The 26,311-nt window shown below is 42.1% G+C and overlaps 3 protein-coding genes across 3 annotated transcripts in view; 1 reads left to right on the forward strand and 2 right to left on the reverse strand.

Moving 5' to 3' along the window:
* Positions 1–26,311, reverse strand: part of LOC127203988 (zinc finger protein 721-like) — a 1,570,727-nt gene that overhangs the window by 995,768 nt on the left and 548,648 nt on the right.
* LOC127202961 (zinc finger protein 431-like) overlaps positions 1–26,311 on the forward strand; it is a 206,971-nt gene that overhangs the window by 96,804 nt on the left and 83,856 nt on the right. The gene's annotated exons all lie outside the window — the stretch shown is intronic.
* LOC127203993 (zinc finger protein 431-like) overlaps positions 1–26,311 on the reverse strand; it is a 98,074-nt gene that overhangs the window by 27,562 nt on the left and 44,201 nt on the right. The gene's annotated exons all lie outside the window — the stretch shown is intronic.

Below are 26,311 nucleotides of genomic sequence, written 5' to 3' on the forward strand. Positions count from 1 at the left end.
TAATCCCAGCACTCGGGAGGCAGAGGCAGGCGGATCGCTGTGAATTTGAGGACAGCCTGGTCTACAAAGTGAGTCCAGGACAGCCAAGGCTACACAGAAAAACCCTGTCTTCAAAAAACAAAAAACAAAACAAAACAAAACAAAAATCCAACAAAAAAACTCCCAACATACATGTTAAATGCCAAGGGAAGAACTTGTAGACAATAATGAGAGAAACTAGGCCTCTCTGAGTTTGGTATCCTGCCAAAAACTTTTCTACATTCAAGGCCCGGCTGCAAATCCCTTGTGAAAACGCAGCCCACGCAGTAAACTCACTCAGATGCCACCGCCAGGTTCATGGAGTGTCCAGGACAAGGGACCTCAGAGGTGGCTGCATCTGGTTGGCGTTTCCCACCCAGGCCGAAGAAGGACAAACCACACCGGCTCCCTCTGATCAGCTGTAGGCTCCAGCAGGTTGGAGGTAGCAGCTACCCACTCACCATGTCGTGACTTTGGGATTTGCCTCAGTTCCTCTCAAAAGGCACAGCGGTTGTGCTCAGACTGCTTCCCAGTAACCATCCAAGTCTGCTCAGCTACACATGGCGCCAGAATTACACTCCTCCTCTTCTCACCGGAGGGTTGGACTGAAGGTCCTGATTGGCCGGTGAGTCTTGACTGACATGAGCACCTCCAGGGCTAGAGTGTACTGCAGAGACAAGGCATACTGGTTCCTGGCCCAAGCTTCCATTCCAGGGAAAGACTGTTTTCAGACCTGCAGAAACGTGTGTTTCAGCAGCACTCGTGCCTGTCCTCCAATGGCCTACCCGTCTGTCTTCCATCGCTCAGTTGGCCTTTCCCCCTCTTCCTCCTGGAATCAACGTGGATAGCTTGCACAGCCCGTGACTCAACTTGCAGTGGGCTGAACAATCTGTCCCATAGGTGAAAGAGTGCAAAGAATATTAACAATTAAAAGGAGCTTTTAGGAAAGAAAATGAGGTCTTGTTTTGTTTTGTTTTGTGACTTCACACTGGGGTCAGGTAAACTGCAGTTACTTTTCACCTGATAGGTAGGAGACAACCCTGGGGGAAAAAAGCAGGAAATTGATGACACTTCGGAGCACTATTGGTAGCCAACATATCTTTCTCAGTGGGAAGGTGGGAAAAGGAGAAAACAAACAAAAAACCCACGGCTCTATTAGTAAAGGCTCTCTGGATGAACAGAACTGATAGAATGAATCCCTACGTGTGAAGAAAGTGGATTTGTAAGAATGGCTCACAGAAGCCGGGCGGTGGTGGCGCGCGCCTTTAATCCCCCCACACGGAAGGCAGAGGCAGGCGGATCGCTGTGAGTTCGAAACCAGCCTGGTCTACAAAGTGAGTCCAGGATGGCCAAGGCTACACAGAGAAACCCTGTCTCGAAAAACCAAAAAAAAAAAAAAAAAAGAAGAAGAAGAAGAAGAATGGCTCACAGGGGCTGGAGAATTGGCTCAGTGGTTAAGAGCACTGTCTGCTCTTCCAAAGGTGTCTTGGGTTCAATTCCTAGCACCCACATGGCAGCTCACAACTGTCTGTAGCTTCAAGATCTGATACCCTCACACCAATGCATACAAATTATATATATATATATATATATATATTTTTTTTTTTTTTTTTTTTTTTTTTTTTTAAAGAATGGCTCACAGGCTATGGTCCAATTACTTCAACAATGCCTGAAAAATCCAGTAGCTATTCAGACCACGTAGCTGGATGTCTCAGCCTGTCTTCGGTATATACCAGAATTCCAAAGAAATGGGTGTTAATGACAGTTTAAAAAAAGAAACAAACAACCAAACAAAAAAGAAACAACTTGCTATCCAGAGCAAAAGCAACAGAAAAAGAGAAAGAGCTACCTACCATCTTCAATGTCCTTTATTTATGTAGGGTGCCACCAGATGTATGGCTTAGATTAATGAGGCGTGTTATCGCCTCAAAAGATCCAGACTAAAGAGATGGCTCAGTGGTTAAGAGTACCACCTACTCTTCCAAGGGTCCTGAGTTCAATTCCCAGCAACAACATGTTGGCTCACAACCATCTATAAGGTGATCTGATGCCCTCCTCTGGCCTGCAGGTGTACATGCAGGCAGAGTACTGTATACATAATAATAAATAAATCCTTAAAATTAAAAAAAAATGCTTTGGGCTGGAGAGATGGGTCAGAGGTTAAGGGCATTGAGTGCTGCTCCAGACGTCCTGAGTTCAATTCCCAGCAACCACATGGTGGCTCACAACCATCTATAATAAGATCTGATGCCCTCTTCTGGCCTGCAGGTGAACATGCAGGCAGAGCACTGTATTCATAATAAATAAATAAATGAATATATATATATATATATATATATATATATATATATATTTTTTAAGCTTTAAAAAAGGGGGGGGGGGTTCTCATACTTTAAAAGCTGTAATTAAACCAGGCAGTGGTGGTACACGCCTTTAATCCCAGCACTTGGGTGTCAGAGGCAGATGGATAAGTGTGAGTTCGAGACCAGCCTGGTCTACAGAGTGACTCCAGGACAGCTGTAATGAGCATGTAAGAGCAATGTCAACTGCTCAGTGTAGAAAACCATAATAAGTGTGTTATGAAGTGATAAGGACAGCTGTAGCCAGCTGAGCTAGTAAATATGAGTGGCGTATAGTAATAGATAAGCAGACCTGAGTGTGTGATGTGATAAAGAGTAAAGAAACTCAGTGAAAAGTATATAAACCGCGGTCGAAAGCCATTCAGTATCTCACTTCCACCATGGCTGCATAAATCCCGACTGCCTGGAACGAGATCTACCGAACAGACCGAGACTCTGCCCAAATACCCAAACACGAATGATGGCTCAAGCTCCTAGGACCCTACTGCTGTAACCAGAAGTCGCAGCTCTGGACCTGTCGTCGCTGACACGACTCTCCATCAGGTCGTATAACCCTGATTAGGAATGTTAGATGCTACTCCTATTAGAATTAAGATAGTTATGAATGCTTGAGTATAAGATAGAATAGTATGGAATGGTATTATTATATGATTTTGGCCATTTGTGTTTTTGGACTGATTTGGTGTTGTCTTTGTGTAGTGGTGACTGATATTCTTGAACCCGTTTATGTTAATAAACTTAGTAACTGCAAAACCACTGATCAGTCTCAGATTGAGTTCATTCGGGATCCTGAGTGCAAAGTACTCAGTGCTCGAGACAACAGCCAAGGCTACACAGAGAAACCACTGCCCGGCTAGTTTTATTTCTTTTTTTAAAAAAGTATTCTTTATATTAAATAACACATACGAAACTGTATTTATTGACTAGTCTTAGGAGTTTTAAGAAAACAGGAAATATCATGTGCCAGCAGAGTAAGACTGCAATATAATCAATTTGACTTTTTTTCTTGGTTTCTTTTTTTTTTTTTTTTAAACAGTGTTTTATTTGTAGTAAGTAGCCTTACCCAATCTTTAGTTAAAGCCTGAGAGATCTGGCAGCTAGTATCAACCTTGTCATGTTAATAGGCATCACAGTCAGGTGTTAATGGAACAGCCACAGGTCCCTTTTGCCAGAGATAGGAAGAATGAAACCTTTTAGCATCAGGAGCTATCATCAAGCCCCTGAGGGAATGCTGGCTTTCATCTAAATGCCAGACTTCTGGAAAAGGAATTTCTTAGGGAAATGACACATGGATTATAGGGTAGACCTGGGCCCTCAAGCTTGTACAGCGTGTACTGTACTGACTGAGCCAGGTCCTCAGCACCTAGATCTTAGCTGTTTCTATATGTGTTTGTATCAGCGATGTGGATGTAGGTGGGATCATGAATATTAAATATGAAAAATAAGATGCCAGGCAACAGGTACAATATGAAGACGTTTCTTTTTGTTTGTTTTTCGAGACAGGGTTTCTCTGTGTAGCCTTGGCTGTTCTGGACTCCCTTTGTAGACCAGGCTAGCCTCGAACTCAGCGGTCTGCCTGCCTCTGCCTCCCGAGTGCTGGGATTAAAGGCGTGCGCCACCACCGCCCAGCATGAAGAAGTTTCTTGTAGGAGCCTGGTGAGAGCAGGAAAGGGGGCAGGGGTGCTAACAAGGAGCCTATGTGAGGGTGAGGGAAGATGGTTCTCTAGATAACATGCGCAGTGGAATGCCTGTGACAGGAAAAACCAAAGAAAATCAAAGGAGATTGAAATGTGCAAAGGGGTGGGCATATTAAGGGAGGATCGTCATAACAAATTGCATTTTAAAAACACCTGAACCAGCCAGGCGGTTGGTGGTGCTTGCCTTTAAACTCAGCACTCGGGAGGCAGAGGCAGGCCGATCATGGTAAATTCAAGGACAGCCTGGTCTACAAGGAAAGCCAAGGCTATCACAGAGAAACACTAGGCCTAGTTATAGAAAGAATTCTGAAGCCGGGTGTGGTGGCGCATGCCTTTAATCCCAGCACTTGGAAGGCAGAGGCCAGCCTGGTTTACAAAGTGAGTCCAAGACAGCCAAGGCTACACAGAGAAACCTTGTCTCGAAGAAGAAGAAGAGGAAGAAGAAAGAGGAAGAAGAAGAAGAAGAAGAAGAAGAAGAAGAAGAAGAAGAAGAAGAAGAAGAAGAAGAAGTTGTTGTTCTGAGGGTTGATAATGATGTTGGAATAAATTCTCAAAAAAAAAAAAAAAAACTCACTCTGTTTTGTTTTTGTTTTTGTTTTTGAGACAGAGTTTCTCTGTGTAGCCTTGCCTATCTTAAACTCACTTTGTAGACCAGGCCAGCCTCGAGCTGGGATTAAAGGCATGTGCCACCACACCCGGCTCAGACTTTTTAAGGAAGCAAATGTGTATTTTAATTAGAAGTTTCCAGGGATAATGTGCACAGGAGGGGAAGTCAGTCATGTTAATGTAACTCACAGTGGGGTAGCACAGCCCAGGGAATGCCTTGCTCACCTGGGAATCTCCTTGGCTTGACCTTGGCACACACCACTTTTAACTGTTCAACTGCCAAGCTTCTGGCAATCTAAACCCAGTGCCTGACTCAAGATGCACGTGCGGTCCCATGTGAGCAATAAAATTAGTTTTTCCGCTCGTTTTTTTCTTTTTCCTTTTTTTGGTTTGTCGAGACAGGGTTTCTCTGTGTAGCCTTGGCTGTCCTAGGCTTTGTAGACCTGACTGGCCTCTGAACTCACAGAGATCTGCTGCCTCTGCTTCCCAAGTGCTGGGATTAAAGGCGTGCGCCACCACCACCAGGCTGCTTCTGTGTTTTTATACATGAACATTTATATGTTTTTGTTTTTGTTTTTGAGACAGGGTTTCTCTGCGTAGCCTTGGCTGTCCTGGATTCACTTTGTAGACCAGGCTGGCCTGGAACTCACAGAGATCTACCTGCCTCTGCCTCCCAAGTGCTGGGATTACAGGTGTGCGCCATCACTGCCCAGCTCAGACAGAGATTTCTTACAACAGCAGTGTGTTTGTATTATTAAAGCAAAAAAGAAATGACAGACAATGCTTATCTGCTTTCAGAATTCTTCTTTTTTTTTTTCCGAGACAGGGTTTCTCTGTGTAGGCTTGGCTGTCCTGGACTCACTTTGTGGACCAGGCTGGCCTTGAACTAACAGAGATCCGCCGGCCTCTGCCTCCTGAGTGCTGGGACTAAAGGCGTGCGCCACCACGCCTGACTACAATCATTTATTCCCTTTACTTACTCTGTGACACACATCAATGAATTGTATGAACAAATTCATGAATTCTCATCTCCTTATTTATTCCTGTATGGAAAGACTCATTAGGAGACGAATCTATCTCTGTGTCTGTCTGTTGTCTCTTTCTTTCTCTCTTTTTCTCGTGCGCACGTGCGTACATGTGTGTGTGTGTGTGTGTGTGTGTGTGTGTGTGTGTGTGTTTAAGTATATATCCCAGCGAAATCACCATTTTGTCAGGTTAACAACAAAAAAATGCCAGAGAGTAAACACATGTCCGAGCTATAAGTAGGAATTTTGGAGTGAGCCTGAATTGGATCCCTGTATCCCAAGCATGGTTGACCACAACTGCCTGAAATAACAGCTCTAAGCATCTTATCACCATTTTCAGTTTCCATGGTCACAAGAGCACACATGACCGTATGTGACTTACACACACACACACAGACACACACACACAGACACACACACACGCCATTAAATAGTAAACATAAGCTATTAATAGTATTAATCATTGCAGTGAGACTATGTGAACATTTCCTATCTTATTTCGATGTGTTCTACTGGTACTATAATTCAATACATGGTCATAACATTCTTAGTGATTTCACGGGCTCCTATCTTTTTATAGCTACTGCTATTTTACCATAATTCTGGACTTACAATTTTCCTCATTTCAAGGGTCTTATACCAAATGTGAGTCTGTACTATGTAAAATGACAGAGCTTCCTGTTTTGTGCCTTGTGGTGTTACAGACTTCCATTGCAGAAATTCACAGGGACAACTTTAGGGAGCTATTTGAAGGAGATGCCACTGAAATTTATGGAGCTAGGACAACGTTTTTGTAACGACGTAGGGAAAATTCCAGGTCCCTGAGTAATGTTGCACAGTGTGATGAGGTAAGGCATACTGTGTGATGACGTAAGGCATACTATGTGATGAGGTAAGGAATACTGTGTGATGAGAGAAGGCATACTGTGTGATGACGTAAGGCATACTGTGTGATGAGGTAAGGCATACTAGGTAAAGACAACAGTAGCTGTCCCATTGAGAGGGCCTGTCCTAAGAATAATGATGAAATAGTCAAGAGTCCATCCGCTCCTCCTCAGAAGGCTGGGCTTGTAGGTAAGGAAAAAGTTTTAAATAGTCACCAAAGGAATGGAAGGATGGCATTGTCCTCTGATTTCAGGAAAGTGTAAATAACATCACTGCAGCATTGGTACACATGATATTCAAGCAATAGTTTAATTAAATTATGTCAATATGTACCCAATATATACATACCTACATAGATTTAGACATTATAAACACATACATATTTACATATATTTATACAAGACAGACATGTAGGGGACGGGCTACATGGCCAATGTTCAGCCATCTTGTCAGAACCTAGGTTCCTATTTCTCCAGAAGTCTGCCATTCACCAGAAACCAGTTGACCTTGTCGTAGGTCGGCAATTAGACACCTGTTGTGGTTTATTGTGGGGGCTGATCATTCCAGACCCCCGAGCTACTCCTTTTCCGGTGAGACTACTGATAAAATCAGATTAAAGGCCAGCGGTCTGTGAGCAGCAGTCCCGGGAGCTTTTTCCTGACTAACCAGATCCTCTCTGGAATTTCTCTCTCTTGCAATTAGCAGCTGTAAAGGTAGACGCCTGCTGGAGCATTCCAGAGTTAGGTATCCATAGCAACCCTTGCTTACGCAAATACCCACGCCTCTGTGCCTATATAAACTCTGTGAAATTTTTCAATAAACGGGGTTTGATCAGAATACAGACTTGCCCCCTTCTTCGTGTCTTGTATTCTGTCCCTTATACAGGCCTACTGTGTGTCTCAACCTTATCCCCCCTAGTCTGTGAGCCACGTAGAATATATCAGTTATTGAATTTATGACTGTTGAAAAGATCATTTAGCAACAATAATTTGATGTAACATCCATCACACATTCTGGACAACAAAGGCTTGTGTCACTGTCTGTGAACTTTATTATGTTTTTGCAATAATGGCAGATAAATTTTTATCAAGTGCCTAGCACTGCTGTAAATAGTTAGTAAATGACACAGTATCCGCTACACTGAATATGTGAAGACCGTTAATGAGGCTCGATGCTGCCAAGTCAAAAGTTAGCAGCATCTTTCCTCCGCAGCTTTTAGTACTTTCTTCTTAGCTCTGTACATTCAGTGCTTTGATAATTATGTTAAATGGGGGATTTCTATTTTGAACCTGTCAATTTTGTTTTCTGTTTTTCTATTGTCCTTTTTTTTTTTTTTTTTTTTTTTTTTTGTTTTTTGAGACAGGATTTCTCTGTGTAGCCTTGGCCATCCTGGACTCACTTTGTAGACCAGGCTGGCCTAGAACTCACAGCGATCCGCCTGCCTCTGCCTCCCAAGTGCTGGGATTAAAGGCGTGCGCCACCACGCCCGGCTATGTTTTCTGTTTTTCTATTGTCCTTTTTTTTGTTGTTGTTTTTTGAGACAGGATTTCTCTGTGTAGCCTTGGCCATCCTGGACTCACTTTGTAGTCCAGGCTGGCCTAGAACTCACAGTGATCCGCCTGCCTCTGCCTCCCAAGTGCTGGGATTAAAGGCGTGCGCCACCACGCCCAGCTTGTCCCTCTTTTTTTGATTGGGGAAGTTGTCTTCCAACACATAGTAAGTATTTATTTTACTATGTCCTCTAGTGCCAGAAGAAACTGAGACTAAGACGCTACTAGAGAGAAGCAACACACAACCATCCACTAAGTCTACAAATTACAAACCCTAGACCGATAGAAGTGAAGAAACAGTACCATGGCAGAGTTAGCTGTTGTGAAATAGAACGTCTTCAAACCTGTTACTCAGCCTTGCCTCAAATGTATGACTTTTCACATTACTATTTGAGGTGGTTAGAATTACAGACAGGTATGTAGCGCCTCTGGGTTGTCCTATACAGATACATGCAAACAAACAAAAATACAAGATATACGTGGGTAGTCAGTAAGAAACTAAAATGACATTGTAGATATAATGTGAAATATTTATCAATATGTGTATCACAGTGTGTGTGTGTGTGTGTGTGTGCAAAGTTTAATAAAGACATGCTTTTTTTTTGCTGTGTCCCATGATTGGATGAATTCTTGTACACAGAAAGTATGGAGTGTGTATCTGATATTTCTGTACAGGTTCCCAGGCTTCAAGGTTTTATTGTCGTTGTTGTTGTCATTAAACTTTTACATATTTATTTATCACTTCTGTGTGTCTGTGGGTGTCTCTCTCTCTCTCTTTCTGTGTGTGTGAGTCTCTCTCCCCATCTTTTTGTTTGTGAGTGTATATTTGCATTTCATGTGTGTGTACATATTTTTCTGTGTATTTGTTGGGAGGAGGCATCAGGAAAAAATAGCCTATTAGTGTAGAGGTCAGTGGACAGTTTCCTGGAGGTTTTTTTTTTTTTTTCTTTCTCCCAACTACATAAAGTTGGGATATCTAATTGAGTTGACTATGATTAGCAGCAACTGTGTTTACCCCCTAAGCCATCTTCCCAGCACAAGGCTGAGGGTGTCAGATGCCCATCAAAAGTTGACAAAATGCAAGGCGTGGTGGTGTGCACACCTTTAATCCCAGCACTCTGTGAGTTCAAGGCCAGCCTGGTCTACAAAGCGAGTGTCAGGATAGCCAGAGCCACACAGTGCTGTGTAATACTACTGGTTGCTTCTCTACCGTATAAGCCAGTGCTATGAAATCTAGTCTTTAAACAGGCGGCTTACAGGTCAGATCCAGCTTGGATTCTCAGAGTCATAATTCTGTTGTGTTTGGTTGGTTGGTTGGTTGGTTGGTTGGTTTTGGTTTTTCGAGACAGGGTTTCTCTGTATAGCCTTGGCTGTCCTGGACTCGCTTTGTAGACCAGGCTGGCCTCGAACTCACAGCGATCCGCCTGTGTCTGCCTCCTGCGTGCTGGGATTAAAGGTTAGTCTACTTTTTAAATGCTGTGACCTTTTATGGCACTTTGTAAATGTTGAAGGTTCTAGGATCCCAGCATCTGAAATCTTCTCCATCATGTCACTTTTTACATTTTTTCCTAGGCAGATATTTTTGTAAAAGCAAAACTTTTCTCCACACAAGGTAGTTTGATTCTAAATCTTTGATTTATAGAATATTATTAATGTATCAAATAATTGACTTGGGGCAGCAAGGTAACCCAGTGAGTTAAGACTCTTCTGGCAGCCTGAAGAGATGACATTGATCCCTAGATCACACAAATAGGATGGAACAATCTCCCACTTGTCATTTCTGACCTCCAAACTACCAATATATTCTGCATAAACATGCACACATAATCTCCCCCACTTTCATGAACACACAAAGAAAGACACATAGGGAAATAAATTAAAAAATACAAAAAATATTGTAAGTTAAATAATGTATTCAACATTCTATTAAATACTGACTCAATTTGAAAACAAGCAGGAATGCATTACCAAAAATACTACAAAACATAATACCACTTAAGCAGTTTGAGATGTCCTTTGTTTATTTATTTCTTTTTTGTCCTTTATTTTTTATGAGGCAGCTATTGGACCTTACTTGAATGAAATAATGAAGTTTTCTTTTCTGTGCATGTCATGTTAATTTATGTGATACTATGTCCATCTCAATAAAACAACTGGAGAGATTAGAGACAATAGAGATGGGTAATGTATATAAAGCTCCTAGGGACCCATTCACTTTTCTTTTTTTTTTTTTTTTTTTTTAGTGCACATCTGTGTGTCTCTGTGTGTGAGGATGTGCTGAGTGCAGTTTCCCATGGAGATGAGAGGAGGGCAACAGACTTCCCAAAGTGTGAGTTACAGGAAATGGTGAGCTTTGTGATGAGAGTGTGGGGAGCAGAACTTAGGTCCCTTGGAACTTAGGTCCCTTGGAAGATCGTCAAGAATTCTAAGCTCCTAGCCGGGCGTGGTGGTGCACGCCTTTAATCCCAGCACTCGGGAGGCAGAGGCAGGTGGATCGCTGTGAGTTCAAGGCCAGCCTGGTCTACAAAGTGAGTCCAGGATGGCCAAGGCTACACAGAGAAACCCTGTCTCAAAAAACCAAAAAAAAAAAGAATTCTAAGCTCCTGAAGCATCTCTTCTGTCCCTCATTCATTGATTTTTAAAATTAATTTATTCAGATTACATCTCAATTGTTGTTCCGTCACTTGTATCCTCCCATTCCTCCCTCCCATCCGCTTTCACCCTATTCCCCTCTCCTAGGTCTGTGATATTTCTTTGATTTATAAACCAATTTCCAGTGGGTTCCTTGATCTTGGAAGCATTTTGATCACACAAACGGTGGTTAGTTTACTTTTTATTTTTTATTTTTTGGTTTTTCAGACAGGGTTTCTCGACTTTGTAGACCTGGCTAGCCTAGAACTCACAGCAATCCGCCTGCCTCTGTCTCCCGAGTGCTGGGATTAAAGGTGTGCGCCACCACGCCCGGCTGGTTAGTTTATTTTTAACAAGTTGTTAAAGAACAAAAGTGAATTGAAATTTGGTTTCCTTGCTAGTACTCCGTGAGGAAAACCACAGGATGCTTTCTGGAAAGAACTCTGTTCTTTGACCACACAGAACATGGTTTCAGTGACTGCTCTACCACCTTAAAAGTTTTTTTGTAAAATATCTACACGTTCATAGGTTATACCTTTTTGGAGGAAGACTTGTCAAGCCCGTGAAGAGCCATCCTTTCCTTTTGTCTCACATTAGTTGTCCACAACATACAATAAACATGCTGGCTGAAAGGAAATCAACATAAGGCAAATGTAACACGCACACATTGAGGAGAGTGTGAAGTTGTTTGTTTGGTTTGGTTTTTCTTTCTTTTTTTTAAATTTTATTTATTTATTACATATACAGTGTTCTACCTGCATATAACTCCTTCGGGCCAGAAGAGGGCACCAGATCGCATTATAGATGGTTGTCAGCCGTCATGTGGCTGCTGGGAATTGAACTCAGGACCTTTGGAAGAGCAGCCAGTGTTCTTAACCTCTGAGCCATCTCTCCAGCCCCATTGTTTTTGGTTTTTCGAGACAGGGTTTCTTTGTTTATCCTTGGGGGTCCTGAATTCTCTTTGTAGACCAGGCTGGCCTTGAACTCGCAGAGATCTTCCTGCCTCTGCCACCCGAGTGCTGGAGATTACATGCGTGTGCCACCACGCCCAGTACAAAGTTGCTTTAAAGAAAGGAAAAGTAAGCCGGGTGTGGTGGCGCACGCCTTTGATCCTAGCACTCGGGAGGCAGAGGCAGGTGGATCGCTGTGAGTTCGAGGGCAGCCTGGTCTACAAAGTGAGTCCAGGACAGCCAAGGCTACACAGAGAAACCCTGTCTCGAAAAACAAACCAAAAAAAAAAAAAAAAAAAAAAAAAAGCAGCATTAAATAAAGAATCAACATGAATGACCATCAAAAAAAAAAAAAAAAAAAAAAAAAAAAGGAAGGAAAAGAATCATTCTTACAATTTTTTACTTAATTTGGTTCAATGCTTCTTTCTTCAAATTATTGTGTGACCACTAATGTTGTTTCTTACATTTAAACATGAGCATAGATGTTATTCTTCCTTATATTACAACACGCGACTTTAAAAGTCGGGGCTGGAGAGATGGCTCAGAGGTTGGGAACACTGACTGCTCTCCCAGAGGTCCTGAGTTCAATCCCAGCAACCACATGGTGGCTCACAACCATCTATAATGTGATCTAATGACTCCTTCTGGTCCGCAGACAGAGCACTGTATACAAAATTAATAAACAAATCTTTAAAAAGCAAAACAAAGCCGGGCGTGGTGGCGCACGCCTTTAATCCCAGCACTCAGGAGGCAGAGGCGGGCGGATCGCTGTGAGTTCGAGGCCAGCCTGGTCTACAAAGTGAGTCCAGGACAGCCAAGGCTACACAGAGAGACCCTGTCTCGAAAAAAAATAAAAAATAAAAAAATAAAACAAAACCAAAACCTTCTTCACTCTAACGACCTTGTCCCAGTTTAGGTTAAGTTTGCCTGTTAATTCATATCCCCAACGGTCTTTTTGCCTCTTTGTTTTTGGCCAAGAGCAAAGGAAGTGGGAGGACCCCAGAACCCCATTCAACCTGATGAAAACTGTCCTGTTCCTTCGCCGTCAGAGCAAGCACAGCACACAGCAAGTTTCTGTCAAGAATTCAAAATGGTATGCAGAAAATTAAGATCACTGTCGTTCCCAAATGTGGTCTGGAGAAAAATCCAGTGTTGTACATGGTTGCTTTCTCTCTCTCTCTTTCTTTCTTTCTTTTTTTTCAAGACAGGGTTTCTCTGTGTAGCCTTGGCTGTCCTGGACTCACTTTGTAGACCAGGCTGGCCTTGAACTCACAGCGATCCACCTGCCTCTGCCTCTGGGGTGCTGGGATTAAAGGTGTGCGCCACCACACCCGGTGTACATGGTTGTTTTCAATGGCTTACTTCAGATGGAGAAGCTGGTATTAGAGTTTTTGAAAGTGCATAGCTCTTTCCATTCTAGGAGCTTGTTTCACTTACCATTGTGTTAATATACTCAGTTTACTGAGCAGTGTTCAAAAGGAACCAAAAGATTCAGTCATCATTACAATGTAAATTTCTTTTTCTTTTGTGTTTGTTTTGTTTTACTTTTCGAGATGGGGTTTCTCTGTGTTAACAGCTCCAGCTGTCCTGGAACTCCCTCTGTACAACAGGCTGGCCTGGAACTCACAGAGATCCTTCTGCCTCTGCCTCCCAAGTGCTGGGATTAAAGGCGTGCACCACCCTGCCAGGCTTGTAAATTTCTTTTTTAAAAAACAGGAAGTGGCCTAATAGGCTCACTTCATTATTGTCTTACGTCAATGAACATCATTTTCTGTAATTCACAAAACTATCTCAGTGTTGGACTGACAAATTCCACTATTTGTTGTCAGAAATAGTGAATACTGTTATGAATGCTCACTTCCTGAAGCATATTTTGAATCTGATTTTTTTTTCCCTCGAGACAGGGAACGCATAGCAAGTCAAGGAGTCTGATCAAGCTGACACCGTTTATTTTTTCCCCAGGCTGTTTATATAGTCAGTAAGCAGGAATTTGGGAGGGGGAGCAGGGTGAAGTTGGTAGCAGGTGTCCAGAGTGTTTAGCAGGGTGAAGGGGTTAGTGAGGATGTAGGAGGAAGGGTTTCTAAGCAACCCTGACCTCAAGGAGTTATCTACAGTATCTAAACTCTCTGTCCTATTTTCTAAGAAGCTAGTTTGTGCAGGCTGTGGAAACTTACTGAGGGCAGCTGGGTTTCTGGAAGACACCTTGGGGGAAAGGAAAGAAGTCACAGGGCAGTTTGGTCCAGGTCTACTCATCGTTTTGAGCCAAGGTCCAAGGTCTATATGTCCAGCCCGGTTAGGGCCTTGGCTCCCCACAAGTTCTGCTAAATGAGCACTGCTCATTCAATTATATAAGCATATGGGGGGCGTGGTCTATTCATTCAAACCACCACATGTCCTTCTAGCCAAACTTTGGATGGCGTCTATTTTCCACTGAATTGTCACTACCTGCCCTCATTGTCTGCATTACTCTACGTGCTCTCGTCTTTTAATTAATTAATTATTTATTTATTATTTTTTAGCGCTCTTATCTTTCAGTTCCTCCTGGAATTGCCCAATCAGCTCTGTGTTGAGCTTACAGTGGCTTTTTTCCCATCCACAGTCCTTATATACCCTGCATTTCTACAAATGACAACACTCTCATTGCCTTGACAACAATGAGCTCACTTTGCTGAGCAGACTTTTGTTCTAGGTCCCGCTTCTCTGTTGCTGGTGATTAACTCCTCTAACCAAAACCAACTCCAGCGATGAATCAGCTTGTTTGGCTGAAACCTCCAGGCCCCAACAATTGAGGGAGCTCAAGAAAGGAATTCAAGATATGAAATAAAGGCACGAACTATGGTAGGAAACCGTCTTCTGGTGTGTTGTTTTGTATGGTCACTGTCTAATGCTCTGCAAGTTTCGTATCCAGCCCGGGCCACTTGCTTACTACATACATTGCTACATTCAGTGACTGGGCCTTCCCACTGAATTCACAACCAAGATAATCTCCCACAAACGTAGCTACAGGTGAGCCAGGCATGGTGGCGCACCTCTTTAATCTCAGCTCTCGGGAGGAAGAGGCAGGCAGATGTCTGTGAGTTCGAGGCCAGCCTGGTCTACAGAGAGTTTCAGGACAGAGCTATTACACAGAGAAACCCTGTCTCGAAAAACAAACAAAAACAAACAGAAAACAAAAGACTATAATCACAGGTGATGCTCATCTGGGAAGCCCCCAGCTGGTACTCCCTCAGGTCACATTAGTCTATGTAAGGTTGAGAGCTGAAGCTTAACTAGCACAAACAGACAAGATATAAGAATATTTAACAACTTAAAACCAATATATTAGCCATCTCTTTTTTTGGGGGGGGGTTTGGTTTTTTGAGACAGGGTTTCTCTGTGTAGCCTTGGCCATCCTGGACTCACTTTGTAGTCCATCTCAATCATTTAAGTAGCAAACCACAACCATTCACAGCAACAATTGGAAAACACAGGTATGCCAAGAAATGGCAAAAAGGAAGCCACTGATGTTGAGAAGAAAATAATAAAACTGTTTCTCAGGAGACATTTCCCCCCACCAAAAAATTTTTCAAGGATGTAATAAGTTACTGTAGCGAGTTTTCAGAATATGAAAGCCCATCATTTTCTGAAAAAAAAAATTAGAAGTATAATTAATAAAAGCAATGCAACATAAACAGTACCACTAATGAAAGACACAAACAAAAATGTAACACGGCCCTTTAAAAAAGAACTACAAGATTCTAATGAAAATAATAATCAAGGGCTTAGCAGCTAAGAGCACTGGCTGCTCTTCTAGAGTCCTGAGTTCAATTCCCAGCAACCACATGGTGGCTCACACCCACCGATAATGAAATCTGATGCCCTATTCTGGCATGTTCGTGCACACGCAGATGAAGCATTCATATACATAAGATAAATAATAAAAAAAATTCTAAAGAAAATAATAATCAGCCGGGCATGGTGGCACATGCCTTTAATCCCAGCACTCGGGAGGAAGAGGCAGGCAGATGTCTGTGAGTTCAAGGCCAGCCTGGTCTACAAAGTGAGTCCAGGACAGCCAAGATAGCATTGAGAAACCCTGTCTCGAAAAACCAAAAAAAAAAAAAGAAAGAAAGAAAGAAAGAAAATAATAATCAAATCATGGGCCAGCATGCACACTGTGCACTCTAATACTCTGCCTTTGTCAATGATAGGAAATGGTGTGTTTGTGGGGCTCTTCTTCTAATAGTGGAGAGACTTGCTTGAAGTATTCTGATGTTTCAGCATTGATAATAATCTGACCTCCATACTTAGCCCAAAACTATAACAACCCACAAAGTGTGATATGTTTGTGAAAAAATACTCTGACAGACGTCAAGAAGAAACAAGCACAAAACTACAATGCAATTTTAAATAAAGGGCCAAAGGGAAACTCAGCCAGGAAAAGTGTGATCTTAACGTGACCAGACAACCTATGATTCTATATGCATGGACAGTAAGTACACAAAGACTTCTCAACTCCTACCAAACTGACTTAAAGGGAACACTAACCTATTGGGTTAACTGACTTTCCAGGAGATGACATTTCTTCCAGAAAGAGAAGCCCCTCTCTCCAGAGCTTCCTGCGGACATGGAGGAATCAGAATAGCCTGCTTTGCTTTTGCAGCTCCCACTTGCTCTTTGGTTTCAACAGTGAAGGCATACTGATACTTATAAGGAATAATGTGGTGTCTATAACATAGATGCTGCTGCCTGCTTCTGAGCACTTAAGCCTCGCCTCAGTGGGCGAGGAGGATCTCAGTCTCCATGTGAGCCGGCATGCTGTGGCGGGATGCTGGGGAGGGGAAAAAGAGTGGGAGGGAGGGACCAGAAAGAGAGGAGGGAGGGGACTACAATCAGGATGTAAAGTGAATGTATAAATTAAAAATAAATTACAGGGGCTGGAGAGATGGCTCAGTGGTGAAGAGTGCTGCCTGCTCTTCCAAAGGTCCTGAGTTCAATTCCCAGCAACCACATGGTGGCTCATAACCATCTATAATGTGATCTGATGCCCTCTTCTGGCTTGCAGGTGTATGTGCAGACAGAACATTGTATAATAAATAAATAAATATAAAAAATTACAAAAAAATAAATACCAATTATGAATCTTTTCTAGCAAAGAGTATCAAACTTGTATTTAAGATATGGAATTCAAGGCCGGGTGTGGTGGCTCATGCCTTTAATCCCAGCACTCGGGAGGCAGAGGCAGGTAGATTGATGTGAGTTCGAGGCCAGCCTGGTCTACAAAGTGACTCCAGGACAGCCAAGGCTAACACAGAGAGACCTTGTCTCAGAAAACAAAACAAAACAAAACAAAGATATGGAATTCAAATCTCAACTTGTCCTCTACCCAGCATAATATTGTTTATTCCCAGTACCATGCCTGAATTCTAGTAATTAATGGCCTGGATCAGTGACTTTTCTATCCCTGGAACAGTGTCTTCCTTCCCCCTTCCTCCTTTGTTTCCAACACACCAATTCTTTTCTTTTCTTTTCTTTTTTTAGTTTTCGAGACAGGGTTTCTCTGTGTAGCCTTGGCTGTCCTGGACTCGCTTTGTAGACCAGGCTGGCCTCGAACTCACAGAGATCCACCTGCCTCTGCCTCCCGAGTGCTGGGATTAAAGATGTGTGCCACCACGCCCGGCTCACCAATTCTTTTCATACTCACCTAATGAGTGAGATTGTGAGATCTGACCCCAAACACCAGAGAGAAGACACAGTCAGCACATTCCTTAGGATAAAAGCAAGTGCACTTCCTGTCTAAGTAAGCTCCCCTTAAACAAGCACAGCCTCCTGACGGAGAGACAAGGTAGCCACGCCCAGACATTTATTTGTAGCAATTCATATTTTGGTCTGAGAACCCTAGGAACCACCTCAGCTGGCCTCCTAGGAGAAGTGCCTCCCACCAGCTTCTGTAGCGGCCCTCAATGCCTCTGGTGTTCTCCGGGTTAGTGAAAAGAAGCCCTAAGATGCAGGTCTCTGGGCATCACAGTGACTGGTTCAAGAAAACTACCAAGGCAACAGGAACAATCTGTACACACACCAAAAGTAAGAAATGCTGTGGAGAGCTGCATTAAAGTATTCCTTTAGTGGTTTGGTCACCCTGAGGATTGAGACATTTTCTACATGAAACTCGGGTACAAGAAATGTCTATAAAGGGGCTGGAGAGATGGCTCAGAGGTGAAGAGCACTGACTACTCTTCCAGAGGTCCTAAGTTCGATTCCCAGCAACCACACGGTGGCTCACAACCATCCATAATGAGATCTGGTGCCCTCTTCTGGCCTGCAGGTGTACATGCAGACAGAGCACTGTAAATAAATCTTAAAAAAAAAAAAAAAAAAGAAACGTCTATAAAAGGATGCTGAGCACATTGTAAACCAAGATGGGGAAACAACCTAGACAGAAAAAAGCTCTAGAGAAAAAGAAAGACAGAGAGCCTGGTGCGGTGACGCACACCTGTAATCCTAACACTTGGGGGAGGCAGAGGCTGGCAGATCTCTGTGAGTTCGAGGCCAGAGTCCAGGACATCCAGGGCTACACAGGGAAGACCTGTCTCAAAAAACAAAAACAAAACAAACAAAAAAGAAAGAGATAAAGAAACTGAAGAAAAACAACAATTTCCTCTATCCTTGCTTTAGGCTTGCTTAACATAGCTGCCTTACCCTGACTGAAGGGAGATTGAACACTGCAAGGCTGCAAATTTAGGCTTAAATCCCTATCTTCTGTGCGGATGTCACCATCCCTTGTCTCCCTCCTGACCAGTTCCCTCAGAAAAAGCTGGGCAACCTTAGGTCAGCTCTGGAGTCAAAGGCAGTCTCTTGGTATGGTTAATTCTGACTGTCTTTCATGCCATAAGGCAATACTATTCTGAGTAAAAGTCTCTCTCTCTCTCTCTCTCTCTCTCTCTCTCTCTCTCTCTCTCTCTCTCTCTCTCTCTCTCACGCACACACACACAGACTACCAAGATTTTACTTATGATAAACTCTTTCAAAAAACTTGTTTCCAAAAGTTTTAAAGTCCAGCCCACACGGAGCGTCACAACCTGATCTCAGCCCACAGCACACTCAGCTGTGGGCGTTTGCCTGCATGCAGGTCGAGGTGAGACACCCATTCCAAGCTAGCTCCTGAGCCGCTCGTGGAGCAGGAGAGAAGTCTACCCCCATCTGCTGGTGGCAGCTCACAAGATCCCTGGACCAAATGGTGTCAAAAGACTAGTTCCTTTCAGAGACACATTTCAAAGCAAAGCAGTGATTTTTCACCATCAGTCTTGAATAAAAAACATGATTTACTTGTTTCAAGGCTAGGATGAAAAAGACATGAATAAGAGTTTTTTTTTTTCTCTCAGACAGAAGACATCTGTGATGTCAAATGTCTTCACCAAATTCTTTAGCTAATGGGGTTTTTCCTTTGTATGAGTACTTCCCTGTTTGCTGATGTCAACTGATATATAAAGGCTTTAAAATATTCATAGGGCTAGAGACATGATAAAGCAGTTAGGTCAATTTCATTCTCAGGACTCAGGAAAGGTTGTTAAAACTTTCTGTAATTTTTAACCACACACAAGAAGACACAAGGGTCTAACCTTATTGTGTAAAAGCAGAATTGTGCACATAGCCACACAAAGTCACACTTGCACCACATAATTAAAATTAAAACCAACTGTTACCCAAACATAAATTTCACTTATGACTGTTTTTCTTGTGTAAGTTTTCATTTTTGTAACCCAAGATTCTGAAGCCTCTCAAAGCTTATTTAAAGGGCTTTTCTTCGTCATGAACTGGTTGCTGTAACAGGAGGCAAACATGCAGGCTTGGAGTCAGAGAGCCTTCTCACTTGGTGGTATCACTTAGGAAGAGGTAGGAAATGCTGCCCTGCTGGAGAAGACACGTCACTTGAGGTGGGCTGGAGAGTTTACATCCATACACCATTTCCAGGTTCACCCTCAGCTTCATGCTTCAGGTTGAGGATTGTGAGTTCTGAGCTTCCTGCTTTAGCTGCCATGTTTGAAACTTATCGTCACGCCACTTTCATTGGATCCCACAGCCCTCTGGAAGAAGAAGCCAAGTTAAACTCCTTTAAAAGTTGCCTTGGGCATTGTGTTTTATCACAGCAACAGAAAAGCCACTACATCTGGATGAGTTCTTTCCTTCTTTTTTTAAATTTTATTTTAAGATTTACCTATTTATCATATATACACAGTGTTTTTTGCCCACATGTACACCACAAGAGGGCATCAGGTCACATTATAGATGGTTGTGAGCCACCATGTGGTTGCTGGGAATTGAACTCAGGACCTCTGGAAGAGCAGCCAGTGCCCTTAACCTCTGAGCCATCTCTCCAGCCCTGGATGAGTTAATATCATATGCTTGAACAGAACTATGAAATCTAATGTTTAACTTAATGCTTAAACTCACAAGCCTTTTGCCCATTTGCATTTCAAGGTACAAACAAAATAAAAGCAAGTGCTTGATCAGATTATTGACACCTGTCAATTTTTCCCTCCAGAACAGTCTTCTGTAACTGAAATGTGAGTGCGTTGGTTAATGATCTCACCAAATCATTTACAGTCACAGAGTCCCTTCAGTATGAACCTTTCCAGGTCCTCAAAGACTACTCTTTAGCACACTGACTACATACTAAAAGTTTAACCCTTGTATGACTTTTTTTTCCATGATTTAAAAGACTAAGTATGCAAAAATTACATTCATAGGGTTACTGTCCAATATTCTTCATGCCTCTGAAGATGACTATGACATGCAAAGGCTTTACCTCATTGATTATATGCACAGTGTTTCTCTAGGGTATGACTTCTTTCGTGTCTGCAAAGAAGACTTGATACATGAAAATGCATTCTCACATTAATTACACTGATGAATCCTTTTATCTGTAAGATTTAATTTTATAATTTGGTATAACTATAAAGAGGAATGAGATCTAAAGATATTGTATGTTTACATTCACAGCGTTCCTTTTCATGATAGGGTCTTTTGCGTGTCTGAAGATACCTGTGATGGTTATAGCCTTTAGTACATGGCTCACATTGATGGTATCCATTTCCAATATGAGTTGAATACTGGGAGAACTCAGAGACTTACCACACTGGTTGCATTAATAGCATTTTTCTGTACTGTGAGTCACACTACATGTGAAAAGTTAACCAAAACAAACAGAAAAACTTCCACATTCCTTGGACCCATGGGTCTTTTCTGCAGTATGAGTTTGTTCATGTATTCTCAGTGATGCTGGAAAACCAAGTAATTGGAAAGTTGTACCGTATTCACAAGGTTTACTCACACTAGGGACAACTACACCTGTTCTAATTGTTCTGGGAGAGACAGAGGTACATTTTTTTTTTCTTTCCATATCCCTCATACCCACATGGCTGCAGACAGAGCGACATTATACACCTATGAAATAAAGAATAGCAAATAAAATGTTTTCACATTATATTCACACAGCTTAATTTTTGGTTTGTACTAGAGATGTGATACAGATATTAAGATTTCTCTAGAAGAACCATTTTGACACTCTTAAACTTCCCCTCTCACTAAACTTTGGTAAGTCACTACAAGCACATAAGTGACACTAGCTTTACTATGGACTATTTGCTCCTTAGAAGGTTTTGGATATGTGCCTATCCCCGATAAATGTGTATGCCTTTTGTGATACCTGATTGGGATGCAACTAAAAGTACTGACAATTCTACAGCAATGCTCTCTTAGGACCATGATTCAAATGGTGATGTCTGTTAAGGCCTTGATTTCTTGTGTCCTTTCACAGAGGACTGCTTACAATTACAGATCAGTTAGCTGACACTGAGGTACATGGTTTTGTGAGAGTTTATTAATCATTAGCACACTTAAGGTTGTGTGTAGTTACACTATTATTTTTTCTTAAAACATCCAGAGCACATTAAAATTTCTACAAAGGCACATTTGTATCAGCTTTCACATGAAAGCTGCCTTTCACGTCTTCTAGAACTTTGACAATGTTCTTCAATATTATTGTCCTCCCAATTATAGCCTAAAATACAGGCTATAATATCAGAAATAGTACAAGAAATGTATGATATATTATTGGAAGTTATGAAAAGTTTAAGTTAGTGTATTCAGTGAACCTTAGAACCATGCCTTATTCAATCACTGCATTCTTCCTCTTTCTGAATTGAAATTACATAAGACCATTGATATACAAGAAACATTTTTCTCCTTATTTTAAGTGTGAAGGAAAACTACTCACAGTCTTACCTACAGCAGTGAGGCTATGATAGCTTTCCAGCATGACATCTTTGTGGAAACTTCTGGGAGGATTCAGCAAAGCCCAATCATCTTGACTGAAGTTCACACGCACATCATCGTAAGTGACTGTTTCCTAAAATATCCCATATGTGTGTACAAAAAAAACAAAAAAAGGTTGTTACTGGTAGCATTGTAAATGTAAACTACGTTAACAATATATTTATATAATTCTGGTGCTTCCAACACTTATTCTTTAATATGTATATTGTAATTGCCAAGCCATTTTGGAAGGGACTGAAGATGTTCATACCTCTCATTTCTGTGCCCTTTGAATAAGATACAGCCTCGTAAGAGAAATGTCTATTAACAAATGTCAAGGAAGTAAGTGATAATCCCTGCACTCAGGAGGCAGAGGCAGGTGGATCGCTGTGAGTTTGAGGCCAGCCTGTCCTACTAAGCGAGTCCAGGATGGCCAAGGCTAACATAGAGAAACCGTGTTCTGGAAAAACAAAAACAAAAACAAAAAAATCAAGTGAAAGAAACAAAACAAAAGAAAGTCAACACGAGTGAGTATATACCAGAGAAACAATTTGAATACTTAATAACAACAAAAAAAGATGGTCAACCTGGGTGTATTGCCTCGTGCCTTTAATCCTAACACTCAAGAGGCAGAGGCAGCTGTATTTCATTGAGTTAGGTGCCAGCCTGGTCCATGCAATGAGTTCCAGGTTAATCAGAGGTACATATTAAGACCCTGTATCTCCTGCAACAATCAGTCAATCAAACAAAAAGGATAGAAAGAACTCAGAGGCCTTTGCTGAAGTTCCTACAAAGAGTTATGCATTCACTCCAGTTCTGTATTAATCTCCTAGAAACTTGAATTGTCCCAGGTTAAACTTGAACATTAATAAGCTCTTACTAAGAGAGAACACATGTTGAAATTGTTACAAACAGACAGCTGAAAACATTTCCAATGTCAATATTAAACATAAGTGAACAACACAGGACAGGAGAGATGGCTCAGCAGTCAAGACCTCTTGTTGGTCTCACAGAGGATGTGGGCTCCATTGCCAACACTTACATGGGGTCTCCCAACTATCGATAACCACAAATCCGGTGGATCAGAGGCCATCTGCTGACAACTATGAGAAACAGACACCCCACAAGTGGTACAGACCCACGCATGCAGACAAAAACTCATATTCATTCAAAAACCTTTAAAACACACACAAGAGGTACAAAGTTTGTCAGGCACCTGCAGTTCAATGACTCAGAAGGCTCAAGCAGGGTGAATGCTATAAATACATATACCATACCTCTGCCAAAGCTCAAAACTCAGCATGTGACTGAAGCTCATAACAACAGTGTATGCATACAGTACGCAAACACCTACATTCTAGGCCCATCAGTCAATAATCTAAAAATAAAAAAAGCTTAGGCATGTTGGCCTACACCTCTAATCCCAGCACATAGGAGGCAGAGGAGGGCTCATCTCTTGAGTTGAAGGCCAGCTTAGTCTACAAATCTATTTTCAGGACAACCAAGGCGTCACAGAGCAACCTTGTCTCAAAGAAACAAAAAACAAAACAAAACAAAACAAAAGCAAAACAACAGCAGAAGACCACCAGCCTAGCAAAATGGCTTAGCATTGAATAGCAATTGTTTCTACTGTTTCTTATGGGATTTAGGGATAGAATCTGTAATGGTGAAGGGATGACAGCGGGAGATGGAATCTTGCTGATCAGTTTCAACCACAGAAATAGGCACGAAGAACAGGGAATAGGACGAGGCTATAGTCAAATCCTATCTCCTGTAAGAAACTCCCCCGCCCCGAAAGGCTCTGCCTACTGAAAGTTTCAGAAGCACCCCCAAAGAAAGCTACTAAGTTGAGATTAGTATTCGAAGACACTACCCTGTCTGGGAGGCTTTTCATTCCATCAACTCCATTCTGACTCTGGTCCCTAAAGGCTCATGGTCACCTTATAATGAAAATGCTTTTAGTCTATTTTCATTGACCCTCATAGTCTGCAATTGTCCCCACAATGTTCAAATGTTCAAAGACTCTTCTGACACGTAAGGCACTCTCTTGCCGGAAACTTATTGTAAAATGAAGAAACAAACTATATCTTTCCAACATACAATGGCAGGAAATAAAAATTCGTATTCCAAGCCGGGCATGGTGGCTCATGCCTTTAATCCCAGCACTTGGGAGGCAGAGGCAGGTGGATTGCTGAGTTCTAGGCCAGCCTGGTCTACAGAAGGAGTCCAGGTCAGCTAGGGCTACACAGAGAGACCCTGCTTCTAAACCCGCCCCCCCCCAAATTCGTATTCCAAAAGAGAGAGAGATAGGGACATACTAGGGAAAGATTGGACCAAGGAAGGAAAGACTGAATGCTAGCAGGCAAACACCAAATCCTGCAGCTCTATCTCAGGCACATGGGGCTTCCGTTTCAATGGGCTTAGATGGCTCATTTCCTCTGCAACTTACACATCTCTCTCTTTGGATACTTCAACTCCCTATCTGCGGCTCACCATTGCAGATACCTCACAGCTTGGGTATCACAAGCTATGGTGGACTCAAAAATCAACCTAGGATTCGTCCTCCAAGCTTCATGCAACTTTTGTTCATTTGTTTTTTGTTGTTGTTGTTGTTGTTTGAGACAGGGTTTCTCTGTGTAGCCTTGGCTGTCCTGGACTTGCTTTGCTAACCAGGCTGGCCTTGAACTCAGAGTGATCTGCTTGCCTCTGCCTCCTGAGTGCTGGGATTAAAGGCGTGTGCAACCACGCCTGGCTCCAGGCAATTAACTCTTACAGTCTCCTCACTGGGGCTCTGACTCTGATAAACACGGATGGGTGCAGCAGTGCTGAACTGAAACCACAGAGGAAGAATCCATGACCCTTAAAGTTTGAATCTTATTTCCACTTAGTTCCATATACAACATAGATGATCCTGTTAACTTTGTGTTTTAAGTTGGGAGAGACCACACCATGCTTAGGTGACACATGCAGCAGGTTCCGTGTACAGTCCATTCCTGGGAAAGGAATCACTTTGTCCTACTCCTTCCATTAATTTAAGGCTTTTAGAGGATGGGGCGTTACCCTCAGAGCACCTTCTTTGATAGGAGAAGTAGATTATCTCCAATAACCTACTTTAAACTTCCTGCCTCTGTTTCACCATTAGACTGCCATTTGAAAACCTTAGTTTTTCTGTTTTTCTCTATAAACCACAGACTTAGCATTTCCTTTCACCACACTTGTTGCTGTTTTTCACTGTAGACCTGAATGATGCATCAGTAAGAACCATCAAACAGAAACAATGTTTTGTTGAAAAAAAAAATCAGCAGATTCATTTTTTCATTAATTAATTAATTTATTTACTTTACAATTGAATCATAGCCTCCCCTCCCTCTTTCCCTCCCAGCCCCTCCCTCTCACCTTCCCTCCCCCAACCTCCCCCCTTTCTCCTCAGAGAAGGGGAGACCTCCCATGGATATCAAACTGCCTTGCATATCAAGTTGTAGTGGGACTGGGTGCATCTTCTTCTATTGAGGCTAGAATGTCTCTAATGGCCATGTAGGCGCACATGCAGGCAGAATGCTGTATACATAATAAATAAAAATCTTTAACAGGAAAACACAAACAATTGGAGGAAACCAATAAAACCCATAAATTCAAGGGGGGGAAAAAACAAAACAAGAGGCCTGGCATGGTGGCGCATGCCTTTAATCCCAACACTCAGGAGGCAGAGGCAGGCAGATCTCTGTGAGTTCGAGGCCAGCCTGATCTACAAAGTAAGTCTAGGACAGCCAAGGCTACACAGAGAAACCCTGTCTTGAAAAAACAAAGACAAACAAAACAAAAATACAAAACAAGAAAAAGTCAAAGAAAACAAACTGCTCAAAACGTGAAAACAGAAATAGAAGCAATAAAGAAAGCACAATCTGAGAGAATCCTTGAAATGAAAAATTAGGACTGGAAAGAACTACAGAGGCAAGTTTCAAAAACAGAATACAGAGATGGAAGACAGAATCTCAGACATTAAAGATATAACAGAAAAAATGGATACATTGGACAAGGAAAATGTTGAATCTGAAAACAAAAATTCTGACCCCGGAGCATTATGAAAAGACCATACCTTTGAATAATAGGAATAGAGGAAGGAGAAAAACCAGATCAAAGTCCCAGAAAACATTTTCAATAAATTCATAGAAGAACAATTTCCTAATCTAAAGACGGAGGTGCCTATCAAGGTAAAAGAAGCATATAAACACCAGTAAGATTTGAACATGAAAGAAAGTCTCCCTGCCACATAATAACAAAAATATAAAAAAGACA

The sequence above is a fragment of the Acomys russatus genome, chromosome 19 (assembly GCF_903995435.1).
Source record: "Acomys russatus chromosome 19, mAcoRus1.1, whole genome shotgun sequence".
Lineage (NCBI taxonomy): Eukaryota > Metazoa > Chordata > Mammalia > Rodentia > Muridae > Acomys > Acomys russatus.